The sequence below is a fragment of the Maniola jurtina genome, chromosome 24 (assembly GCF_905333055.1).
Source record: "Maniola jurtina chromosome 24, ilManJurt1.1, whole genome shotgun sequence".
Lineage (NCBI taxonomy): Eukaryota > Metazoa > Arthropoda > Insecta > Lepidoptera > Nymphalidae > Maniola > Maniola jurtina.
The window spans coordinates 4,419,478-4,433,322 of NC_060052.1; positions in this window are offsets into that span (position 1 = coordinate 4,419,478).

Genomic DNA, 13,845 nt, shown 5'->3' on the forward strand with positions numbered 1-13,845 from the left:
TCCTTTATAAGGTTATTGACACGGACAGTAATGACTAATTAGTAATCGCAAAGTTAATAATGATATTCGTACTAAATGATGCCCGCGACTTCGTCCGCGTGGATTTAGGTTTTTAAAAATCCCGTAGGAACTGTTTGATTTTCCGTGATAAAAGTTGGCTATGTCAGCTTCGTTCCTTTTCCGAATCCCGTGGGAACTCTTTGATTTTTCGGGATAAAAATTAGCCTATGTCCTTCCCCGGGATGTAAGCTAGTACTTACTAGCTAAACTGTTGCGCCGTGAAAAGGTAGTAGACAGACAGACACACTTTCGCATTTATAATATTAGTACGGATTTGAATTTACAATGCAATCGCATACATCTCCTGAGGATGCTCCGGTATCGGGGCAAAACGTGCGTCGCGTGGTTTTAGGATTTGTGTGGTGCTGCGTGGTAGTGGTGCGAATTGCTTGCTTGGTGGCTGGCTTTTCCTGCATGTTTAGTAGTGGTAGGACGTGCAGTCCATATCGCATGCTGCAAGTTGCACCATACAGATCTGTCTGTTTCAGCGGACTATAGCAAATTAAGATTTTGGTTCCCATGGCTTTTGGTTCATGGACCTCCGCAAAGTAACGCATGCTTCTTTCTATACAACAATAATAAATTTGACTCTACCAATATTGACTCTACTAGATTAGGCCATATTTCGAAAAGAAATATGCCTATAATGCGATCACACCTGGTATTAAGTGATGACTGACAATGCAGTCTAAGACAGATGCGGGCTAGCTTGAAAGAGGTATGTAGGTAGCTGTGCCAGTTTTTTACTATCTACAACCAGACTGGGAGCTCTGGCATATAAGACCACAAAAGTCAGCACTCACCATCAAGTCGTTATAAATTTCAAAAAGCATTAAACAGCGCAGCGTAGCGACTTATGTGAAAACATTTTTAATCATTTGAAAAATATAAAAAAAAAAACAATGTTTCTGTTATTCATGTTTCCATTAATTGAGACTACGATTAAAAAAAAATTGTGGCGCTCCAATATAACTTAAAAATAATTTTGCATTACTTCTACATCAGCTAAGGAATTACTTAACTAAAACAAAGCCATGAACAAAAGTTTTAAGTTAATAAGTCTTCAGGAGACAATATAAATGAAAATGCTGGCCAGCAGTAACTGAGCAGCTAAGAATTTCCATTCATTTCTTACATTCTCTTTCAACTTTTACCGGACATTGATGAATTAAGTACGATTATTTTTATTCATTTTAATTATAACAGAGTGATCTAATTATAGTGTCAAAAGTGGGTCTGATAAGAAAGCTCAAAATCATGAAATTTAGTCAAAAATGAGAATTTAGGCGACGATGGGGCTGGCGTGTCTGTGTTGGACAAAAATTTCACAAAAAGTAAGATAATCCATACTAATAAAGTTAATGTGAAAGTATGTCTTTTTGTCTGCTGGCTTTTCATAGCCCATCCGTTTAACAAATTTTGACGAACGAAAGGTAGAGATACTGCTAGCATCCCGGGGAAGGACATAGGCTAATTTTTATCCCGGAAAATCAAATAGTTGCCACGAGATTTTCAAAAACGTAAATCTGCGCGGATGAAGTCGCGGCAGTCATCCGTGTTGTAATCATAGACGTACAATTTTCGCTTCTTGGTTGTAATATATAATGATAAAATCTTCGCATCCATTACGAAATGACAGTCCATGTAGGTAACAAACAGTGATATAGGCGTACATTTTAAGAGGGCTCTCTCCGTCACTCGTTTCATACAATCGTAGTTCCAATTTCATTTGAATATTAAGCAACCAAAGTCCATGAAATTTTGCAGACATATTCTAGAAACTAATATCTGTGACTGTGGTGTTTTAGATTTTTCTACAAATATGTAGTTTTAAAATTACAGGGGCTCAAAGATTTGTATGAAAATTTTTAAGACCGCGTAACTTTGAAATTGAATATTTTAACAGAAATCTGGAAAAACACAGACATAGATATTAGTTCCTAGAATTTGTCTGCATTTCATGGACTTTGGTTGCTTAAAATATTCAAATGAAATTGGAACTACGATTGTATGGAGTAAGTGACGGAGAGAGCCCTTTTAAGTCAACCCTCATTTTCATTGCTATTTTCAATGACAGCGGTTTATCGATTTCAATTTTTATACGCCTCGCAATTTGTTATTAAAATCTCTTGATATCTTGTTATCGATCTTATTATTTAGGATTTAAGGTAAATTTTACAATAACAGGCGATACCTACTGGGGATATGCAATTGTCTCTTCAATTTTTATTCTTGTCAAGAATAACAAGGCTTTGAAACATCGTAACCTGATAGATTATTATGCGTATAACCTGAGTTTACGCCTGCAATCTTATGAAATGGTATATTATATTTTTTAAAATCTGCACAGTTGCACACTGGGCTTTTTTCGCATTGCATACTATCCGAATGCGAGAAATCTCACTCCAAAGTAGCCAAAAAATAATCTTTGAGTTATCGTCAAAAAATGCTAGAATTTTCAAAAACCAATACTCTATTAAAAAGAATACTACCTCGAATTCAAGTTATTAGTTAGTTTTCGTTCTTTTAAAAAAAAATTTGTATAAAAAACCATTGTCTCGTCCGAGTACAGTTATCAGTACAGGTATAGATAGCATTGTAGTTTGTCTGGTTAAAAACAGCAAAAATATTAAACAATTTTAAAAATCAAACAAAAAGTGTACAATGTCACCCATTAGGAATAAAATATGCTTTGAGTTTTAAAATTGAGTATATTAAAAAATAATACCCATAATATTAACTGTACAATCATAGGCCACAGAGCACAACAATTTCGCGCGCAATCAACACAAAAAAAAAACCTTTAAAACCGACACTTTTAATTTAGGAAGTGAAAATTAATACATTTTACACACATTTTTCCCAAAACCGCCATTCCGTGGTCGCGCGCTTGTCGCCCGGGACCGGTCCGCTTTATGACCGGAACGTTATTAAACCGACATGGTTTTAATTATTTTCGACTTTTGTTCTCTCAGTTTTGCGTATCCCCTCGACGCGGCGGGTGCATATAAAGTTGAACATTTCAGAATTTTCATGATACATTCACTAGCATTATTATCGGTCACTTTGTTCCACAGACGTTTTCCAAAAGAATTCCGCGAAACTATTGCATCAAAAATCTGTCACACTTATGACTTTTTCTATAAACACGCCACACGCAATTGCATGTATGCATAACTGTGCAACGTGGATATATTCGGCCTTTGACTGTACCTTCATGCAATGTACAAAAATTTCAATATTACAAAACAAACCTATCACAAAGGATTATATAGATGACTAGAAGATGCCCGCGACTCTGTCCGCGCGGATTTTTAAATAAACCTAATATTTAAAAACCCCGTGGGAACTCTTTGCTTTTCGGGTATAAAAAGTTGCCGAAGTTAATATTCGGGACGTAAGCTACCTCTGTACCTTTCATATAAATCGGTAAAACGGATAGATTCTTAAGAGTCCCGTAGGAACTCTTTGATTTTCCGGAATAAAAAGTAGCCTATGTCCGTCCCCGGGATGTAAGCTAACTCTGTTCCAAATTTCATTAAAATCGGTTCAGTGGTTGAGCCGTGAAAGCAGACGGACAGACAGACAGACAGACAGACACACTTTCGCATTTATAATATTAGTATGGATGGATAAGAAAGCTTTGAAATGAGTTGCCTAAACAGCTTTTAGTCTGAGTTACTGCCATGCATTTAGCATTTATCACAAGTCAATCATTTTTTTATATTGTATTTTTGTGAGTACGCGACAGGTCGATATGGCAATCGGGGTATGAGGCGGGGGGGGGGGGGGGGGAGCCCCGCACAATCAGCTCTTTACTAGTTACTGTAACCTTCACTTGTCGGAGTGTTATAAATTTTTAATTAACACTTGTAAACGAAGTTATATGCAGCAGTTGCGCCAATCTAACAAACAAATCAATCTAGTAAACAAACGTTGCTAGTCCACCAGTTCAAACAGTAGATTACTTTGGAACTGTGTAGAATCTACACATTCAAAGTTCTACTTTTCAACAGTGGCATAACTTATCTCTGCCGTATATCGACTTTATTCATACGACCGACTCATTCCCACATTAAACGGAATGGTACGGGCGCTACAGCAGGATCCGCTTGGCGAATTGATCAAATGATCAATTATTGAAATGTTAATAAGCGCGCTCCATCTTAAGCTGCATCATTACTTGTCAGCAAGATTCCTTGCACCCAAGCACGGATGGACGGACGGACGGACAGACGGACGGTCGGACGAACGGACAGACAGACAAACAGTATACATTGTATAATTAAGTATTATTTCTATTAAAAGGTACCTACTGACCTCAAGAAACAGGAGGTAACCTCCAAGCTTGCAGAATTGTGAGCAGATTTTTTTTATAAATGTTAGAAGAGCGCAAGATCTCTAGGTACATAGGTTGAGCCACTTTTTACGAACTCAAAGATTGACCCATTCAAACAAATAACATAGACTCAATAAGGTACAAAGAATGACAATGCCGGCAATGGCAATGCAACAATGCGAACTTTGATCTGTAGAATCTATTGTCCACGGTACTAATATCCGACTATACCATAGTATAAAGAGACTCTGTGACTATACTATACATACCAGAACATACCTACTATATATACCAAAGAGATGTCATACACGGTGTAACCAACGCTAGCAAAAACGAAGACAAGTGATAGTACTCATGATTACTGATAAGATGCCATAAAAAAACTACGAAAAAAACACTTGTATTTTTAAATAATTCACAATACGTTGCAAATATAAGTAGAGATAACCGGCAGAGGTCAACGGACGTTCCGTAAATAGGTCATTTGAAGTATGCTACGTCATAGGCGGGGCATTGACTCGTTTTTATATACGCGGTTTTGAAAAATACTAAATCACTAAAACTACAAGAGTATGCAAATGGTTATTGGCATTGGATTGTGTTAAGCTATTTATTTGCTAGCAAAACTAAGCTTTATTATTATACCCTTTTGTTTATAAAACGGATGAGAGCAAGCACAAGCTGCAATTTTATATTTTTGGACTATAAAAAAATGCTGGTCCAATGACCAGCCGGTCATTTAACCACACGAGCGTATCCAGCCGCTTAATCTACTTCTGTGGTCACCCACCGAGACAAATCCACATCGTTCAGTTGATACAGCGTGATGGCTCATCTTCCCTAACCAAGCATCAGAGCAAGGAACGGGTCAGTTAAATGACTGGCGGTCAAATAGCCGTCTCGATTCATAATATAGCAATGCATAAATCATAATGGCATATTATTATTGTAAATTGAATACTTGAAAAGAGCAACCCCCGAGTTTCTTGCTGGTTCTTCTCGGTAGGAACGGAATTCCGAACCAGTGGTAGATTATTTTGACGATACAAAAGCACTTATAAAAGTTTAATTGAATAAAAATAATTGGAATTTGAATTTGAATGTATATGAGTGCTCGCACATGTGGCAATTTTTCCACATCATCGTGTCGTGTGGTGCAGTATAAATTTAGGTGTGTATAATTATTGACTGCTGGTCGTTTGACCACCCATGCATTATCCATATTAATTTTTCCATATTATAACATTATAAATACGAAAGTGTGTCTGTCTGTCTGTCTGCCTCTCTATCTGTCTGTCTGTCTGTCTGCTACATTTTCACAGCCCAACAGTTTAACCGATTCTGACGAAATTGGGTATAGAGTTAGCTTATATCCCGGGGATGGACATAGGCTACTATTTATCCCAGAAAAATCAAATAGTTCCCACGGGATCTTTAAAAACCTAAATCCACGCGGACGAAGTCGCGGGCATCCTCTAGTAACTTATAACCCAAAATCGCGTTAGATTATTATTTATTCTAGACCAAGCTATTTACTTACAATTTCGTACTTATACACGAGGATGACTAAATAACTCATTTGTAACTCCACATAATTTATTTTAAGTACCCTACAAAACTCAGCGCCTAATCCCACTTCAGAAATACTAGAACAAATGGAACCTCAAAAAGTTTCCAAAAGTTCTAGCATCAATCATCACAAAGGGTCGTAAGTTCATCAGATACAACCCGAAACTTTGTCGGATTGCCCAAATTAATTTACCCTATTAACATTAGTATAAAAGTACCCTTGAGTGTAATCTTCAACGGTATAAATTGTTGCTGAAAATCCTAAAGGTGTGTGCGTACTGATCAGACCCATTATGTTATTTCGGAATTCAATTTTGAGCATTTTTTAGGGTTCCGTAGTTCAAAAGGAAAAACGGAACCCTTATAGGATCATTTTGCTGTCGGACTGTCCGTCATGTCTGTCAAGAACACCTTTAGGGTACTTCCCGTTGACCTCTACCATCATGAAATTCAGCACGTAAATAGCAAGCAAGTAAAGGAAAAATTCGAAAACCTTGAGTTCCTGGTTTCATCAAAAAAGAAAAAAATGTGCTCACGAAAAATGAATTTACTAAATCTCATATAGATGGCGCAGTCCGTAATTAACTTGCAGTGTTCCCTACATAAAAGTGTTAAGTACATCTTGTACGATAGTGCCAAGAATACTGACCGCATGCATTCCCTCGTTGGACAGCCAGGTTGATCATTTACCTAAGAAATGAGACAGCCTTTTTGTGGCCAGATGCGCCTATTAACTGCGGTGAAAAGTCTCCAAATTTTTTTTTTACACAAATAGCTCGTCCACACAGGCTGCGTAAGCGTAGACGTAGCGCGTACCATTGCGTTGTTATATATGGAACTGTATGAAACGTGGCATATGTGTGAGGGGTTTACGCGTGTCACTACGCACGTGTCACGTGTACGCAATTGGTGTGAATCGGCATGGCCCCAGGTCTCCACGGCAAACGGAACATTCTGAGCATTATATTACAATGGTGTAACAAGTTACTACTAATGATCGGAAAAATATTTTTTATTTAAAACTTATTTTTTATGAAACCCAATGATACTTATCCTTAATGGATTCCTACGTAGCATCTTATATTGCTAAATAACTTGGCAAAAATTTTTCGCCAGTATTATGCCCTCATTTTTGAGACAAAATAAAATGGTTTCTAATAATTATGATTATAATACCGCCAGAATGCGAAATTAATGAAGAAATTCGATAATACTCAAAGATATGGTGGATTAATCTCCAACATATAAATCAGTCCTCTATTTAAACTTTTAGGAGATTCCATTTGTCGTTTAGATGATCCCTTCGTTACTGAGTAACCTCGAAATGGACTTTACTGCAATGAGGATAAAAACCATTTTGCAAATTAAGGACCTGTTACACGAGTCTAAAACAATCTTGTGGTTTGCCTTCGCAAAACTTTTTTTAATACGATATCGAACTTTATCTTGCTAAAGTAAAGAGTCACTGTGGTTTTAAAGAATGTTTTTTGAATGCTTGTTAAGTTGGTAATGAAATTTTATTCTCACGGTGTAGAAGGTTTTGAATTGTTCATTTCGCTCATGTTTTTCTTCAGTTCTGCGGATTAAGTTTCTTTCCCTCCAAGAAAACAGTGTGGCAGCTACGTGATAAATTTTATTTTTTATTCCAATGCATTTTTAACATGATTGCGAGCAAATTCCTACATTTTGGAAGAAAAATCTAATACTGAGACTTCTAGACTCCCAAAGTTTTGCTTACATACCTCATCACAGATTTTTTAATAATTTAAAACGAAAAATATATTATGTTGTTTTAAAACCTAGTAATAATGTTGTCGATTTTCATCAACACATTTACCCGTAATGCCATATTAATATAATAATATGCGAAAGCGTTTCTGTCTGTCTTTTTTTACTTTGACAAGCTGTGGTTTAGGGCATAGGCTTTTAATACTGAAATTCAAATATTTATTTTTTTAATTTCAAAATAACCGTAAACCGTAATACCGTATAATTACCGTAATACCGTTCAAGATAACCGTAACCGTAATAAACCGTATCCGAAGGGTGCCAAGTGCCAACGGAAGCCTATTATTAGCCTCCACCGTCCGCCCATCCCTGTCTGTCCATCTATCAGTCTATCTACAGCGAGCTCTACCTACCTATCTCATAAATACGAAGTAATAAGTAGAGAGATGAAATTTTCACGGAGTTATCTATTGCCGCTATAATAAAAAACCGGCCAAGTGCGAGTTAGACTCGCGCACGAAGGGTTCCGTACTCGGGTATTTTTTCCGGCATTTTACACGATAAATCAGAAACTATAATGCATAAATAAATAAAAATCTGTTTGAGAATGTAGAGGTAAAGCCCTTTCATATACCCCATTAGGTATTATCTTACTTGAAACACATTATAATTTTTTTTAATGATGTAACCACTTTACAGTTTTCAGATTCATTCCTTTACTTGTGCTATAGATATAAGACCTATTCTACCTGCCAAATTTCATGATTCTAGGTCAACGGGAAGTACCCTATAAGTTTTCTTGACAGACACGACGGACGGACGGACGGACGGACGGACGGACGGACAGACAGACAAACAGACAGACCGACAGACAGACAGACAGCAAAGTGATCCTATTACCTTTGAGGTACGGAACCCTAAAAATAATAAAAAACCAAGATGGCGAATTTCAATATCGCCGCCATACAAATTTAGAAAGTGCACGAATCCGACTCGCACTTGACCAGTTTTTTTTAAACTATCAACTAACATTACAGGCAGTCCATACAGTAGAACTAATTGACTTCTACGAATAGGCAATAAGTAAGGTCGCTCAGAATTTCCTATTACATCGATCGCGATTGTCCTTGCAAAAATTGTAGAGCTGGCTATGAAATGAATGTCAACCTCTATTGATTATAGCCTTCGTAACGATTCTTTTAATGAATATCGGACTTTACTACCTACTTCTACTACCAACGGCGCTAGTTATATTGAAAAGGAGAATATTTTTCTTATCTAATCTGAGCCGACTGACTGACTGATTGATGTGATCTATCAACGCACAACACGAAGCACTGGAATAAACACTCAAATTCAAAGTATTTTTATTCAATTAAACTTTTACAAGTGCTTTTGAATCGTCAAAATAATTTACCACTGGTTCGAAATACCGTTCCTACCGAGAAGAACCAGCAAGAAACTCGGCGGTTGCTCTTTTCAAGTATTCAATATACAATAATATATGCCATACTGTATACAAGCAATTGCAGCGCCGTGTATTGATGGAGCGAGTTAAATCCAAGCTTTTTTGTCATTTACATAATCTTCGATTGTATAGTAAGCTTTTTTTCAGGAGCATACTTTTAATACATTTTTTAAACTTGTGTAAAGTACTGGATGCAATGTGTAAAGAGCCTAATCAATGTCAATGATCATAGTCAAATTCAAATTCGATATAAGTACATCAAAACTAATTGCACACGAGCTCACTATCAATAATAAAATTGATAAGAGCTTGCAAAACTACATTTGCATTTTATGGTTTTGAATTTAAATTCAGAATAACATGCATAATCTACAAAGCGTAGTTCGTTAGAACTGTAAAACTTCACTTAACTAAAATCTAACTTCACTGATAACATAATACGCGAAAGTTAGTTACTCATTCACTCGTTCAGTTGATATAAAGTTGTTACTATATGTAAACTAGCCGATGCCCGCGACTTCGCCCGCGTGGTTTAGGTTTTTCGAAATCCCGTGGGAACTCTTTGATTTTCCGGGATAAAAAGTAGCCTAGTGCTAATCCAGGATATTATCTATCTCCATTCCAAATTTCAGCCAAATCCGTCCAGTAGTTTTTGCGTGAAGGAGTAACAAACATACACACACACACACACACACACACACACACACACACACACACACACACACACCTTTCGCCTTTATAATATTAGTGTGATTTTCGAACATCGATCGCCATGAGCATCGCAAACATAGAATCGGTCAAGTTGAAGTAATGTCAATTACGGATGGTATACACATAGTCGGCTTGGCATAGCCTAATGCTATAAGAGCCAGTGCGTGCCAGACCTTCGTTATTTTATAAAAGCTGAAAGTTTCTCTGCGTATTGTCACCAACACAGGGAAGAATTATCAGCGACTATGATGTTTGGATGATGATGGCTTTAGGAGATAACGGATAATAAATGTGTAGACATCCTGAAACTTTGAAACTCATGGCGCATCTAGCAGGGGGTTACCCGTGACTTCGTCCGCGTGGATTTAGGTTTTTTAAGATCCCGTGGGAATAAAATTAATTTAATTCCGGGTTAAAAAGTAGCCTATGTCCATCCCCGGGATGTATCCCAAGTCTGTACCACATTAAAATTGGTTTAGTGGTTGGACCGTGAAAACGTAGCAGACAGACAGACAGACACACTTTCGCATTTATAATATTAGTATGGAGGAAGTATGGATAGAGTGGACATACTTTGTTGTAAGATTGTTTACCCCTCCAAACTTCATGGTCGCTGATCGTTCCTCCCTGTGTTGGGGGCAATACACAGAGAAACTTTCAGCTTTTATAAAATAACGAAGGTCTGGCATGCGCTGGCTCTCTCTCTATAATGAACTTGACTGAATTTGAAAATTCAGAGCTTGGATAAAATCGGCCGGTTTAACCGCATGAAAGTCGAATATAATATCTATAACTAGAATTATTATAGGAGTTACATGAATGAATTTTGTTGCTGGTGTTTGTCTCCTCTCTTAGGTAAATAGAAGGATTTAAAATAGTGAAGTAAAAATAATAAAAAAATCTCTCCTGCAGACCAAACCGACATACATGTAATGATTACATAATGTAATTATTACATGTATTATATAATAATGTTCAAGCACATTACAAAAAAAAAACACGGGTATGTTATTGGAGATAATTAGTCCCACTTAACAGGGCTCTCTCCGTCACTCGTTTCATACAATCGTAGTTCCAATTTCATTTGAATATTAAGCAACCAAAGTCCATGAAATTATGCAGACATATTCTAGAAACTAATATCTGTGTCTGTGGTGTTTTAGATTTTTCTAAAAATATGTAGTTTTAAAATTACAGGGGCTCAAAGATTTGTATGAAATTTTTTAAGACCGCGTAACTTTGAAACCGAATATTTAAACAGAAATCTGGAAAACCACAGACACAGATATTGTTTTCTAGAATATGTCTGCAAAATTTCATGGACTTTGGTTGCTTAATATTCAAATGAAATTGGAACTACGATTGTATGAAACGAGTGACGGAGAGAGCCCTCTTAAAAAGCTCCATATCAAAACGTTCCATTTGACCTAAAATTGACGTGGAAGCGTAAACTAGTCATTAATAACTGCAACATCACAATATCTTTTCATTAAAAATCCACAGTCATTTTATAGATAGATATTCATTAAAATGTAAAACTGGCTCTCTTGCTTTTATAAAAAAATACTTTATCAAGTTAATAAATAAAACTCGCACAAAACCTTTTTATTAAAAATGCAAACTGAGATCGGTATGTACACTAACGAAGTCCGTGACTGTTCAGAAAAATATTTAACGTTTAGTAATAAATTTATTTAATTTTTAATATTAACTGCATTAAAATTAATATATGCCTGTCTATTTCTCTATTAGCCGTAACACGTTACCTATGCATTCGCGATTTGAGCATCCGATCGAGTTAAGACTTTTTTACAATTGTTGTAGGGACTTGCGGGAAGATTTTCGGTTCGGGGTTATGGATCAATAAATCTCCGAAAGACCGGCAACGCATTGACGGTTCTTCTGATGCTACAATTGTTCATGGGCGACGGTAATCATTTAACATCAGGTGGCCCGCCTGCTCGTTTGCTCGCCATTTTTATTTAAAAAAAAAAACCACACCTCAGAGCCCGAACAATACGCCAGAAAGGTCGTAAATTGTTATCGAAGACTCATGTAATATTTTATTAAAGTAACAGACAAATAAAGAAATCAAAAATCTTTCGTTTAGCGTTCATTGTATTCATTGTTATTTCAAATACGTACCAATACAAATAATTTCTATAAAACTTCTTTGTCATCATCGACGAGCTTCGTAATTTCTCGCTTCGATTTCTTTTCATCTTCTAATGAGGTGTTGCTTTCGAAGTGAATATAATATCTATAACAAGCTATGCCTGCAGCTTTGTCCGCGTTTTGGGTTATCCCGTTGGACCCGGATTTCCAGGATCCAACCCATGTGACTCTTTAGTTCTATAACTATACCTACCCATGTAAAAGAAGGGCAATCCGAAAATGAAATATCTAAATATGTAAAAGGAAAAGCTAACTAACTGCACAACGCACAGCTCAAACTACTGGACGGATTGGGACGAAATTTGGCGAGCAGATAGCTATTAGACACGTAGACATCCGCTCAGAAAGGAATTTCGAAAATTCAGCCCCTTAAGTGGTATAATAGGGGTTGAAATTTGTGTAGTCTATGCAGACGAAGACACGGTCATAAGCTAGTCTGAAAAGACGTCACGGCTCGATGAATATTTTGATCAGTTGTTATATTATATACTTATATTCTTGTTTCTCAAAAAATTGTTGGTATATTTATTTTAGTTGTATTAGCATCGATCGTTACTCGTTATATTTATATTTTGATGTCTCAAAAATTGTATAAATTTTTCCGTAGGCCATTAAAATATTTAATTTTTGTTTTAACTGTTTCGACAAGATATAAAAACATAAGTTGTTGAATATTAATTTTGGCAGTTATTCGTCAGCATTAACAATTTTCCATGTACTACGATTATTGATGTTCATGTAAATAACCCTCTACAAATCTTAGAATAGCGATTTGAAGTAAATAATGATGTAGATAAGCACATTTGGGCTTTATATAAACTGAAGTGGAAGTGTACAGTGGGCAAATATTCTGTGTTCCTTATTACATGTGTGATAAAGGCTACATTCGTATGATATATTTTTAAAGTACGCCGTTGTCTGTACACTTCCTATCTGTATTTATTTTAAAGACTTAACTCCACTCTTGTTTGACAATAAGGGATGTTCAAGCTTTGTAAAATACTTTTATCGATAAACACATGATACAATAACTATAATCTACCTATAGTGCACGACAGGTTGAGATGGCAACCGGGGTGGGGACGCCCTGCACACCCGCACTGATTGCCATCTCAACTGTCGCGTACTATACTTTGCTATTCAGATTTTTTGTTGTGTTAAAAGCAGATAGTAAAACATTCAATATTTGTTATTTAAAAAAAAAATAGGAGTTCCATGTTTAATCAGCATAGTGGTCCCATATTTTACTACGGGACGCTAAAAACTAAATCCACGTAGACAAAGTTGCGGGCACTAGCTAGTAAATTATAAAGCCCTTTACACGAAAAACGTTTATTTATTTACAAAGTTTATAAGTGGGTAGTAATAGACTTTTCCTAACTTTTATCGATACTCGGCTTAGCGGCATCTAAAAGATTAATGGAAAATAATTGAGTTTTACTTAGGAAGGATAAAGAGTAATAACTAAGTTACTTCTACTTTTAGATTAGCAACGGGATCACGTATTTCACAAAGTTAATAAATGTAGGTAGCTTTTCTGTAACAAGAGGAGGAATACTGTGTATGTATTATACTTTTTTTTAATCACGCTGTAACTAAACTAACGGGGTCCTAAGAAACTCTACTCTATTTTTTCTTCGGATCTTTCTAAAGATTACGTTTTAAACAATTTCTTTAAAGTGGCACGTGTATCGTATAGCGGTAGGACCCCTTGTGATGTTGTGTCCATAATAAACCAAGAACTTTTAGAGCGTCGGAAATAATGAGTTCATCAGACTTAAACGACTTTACGGAG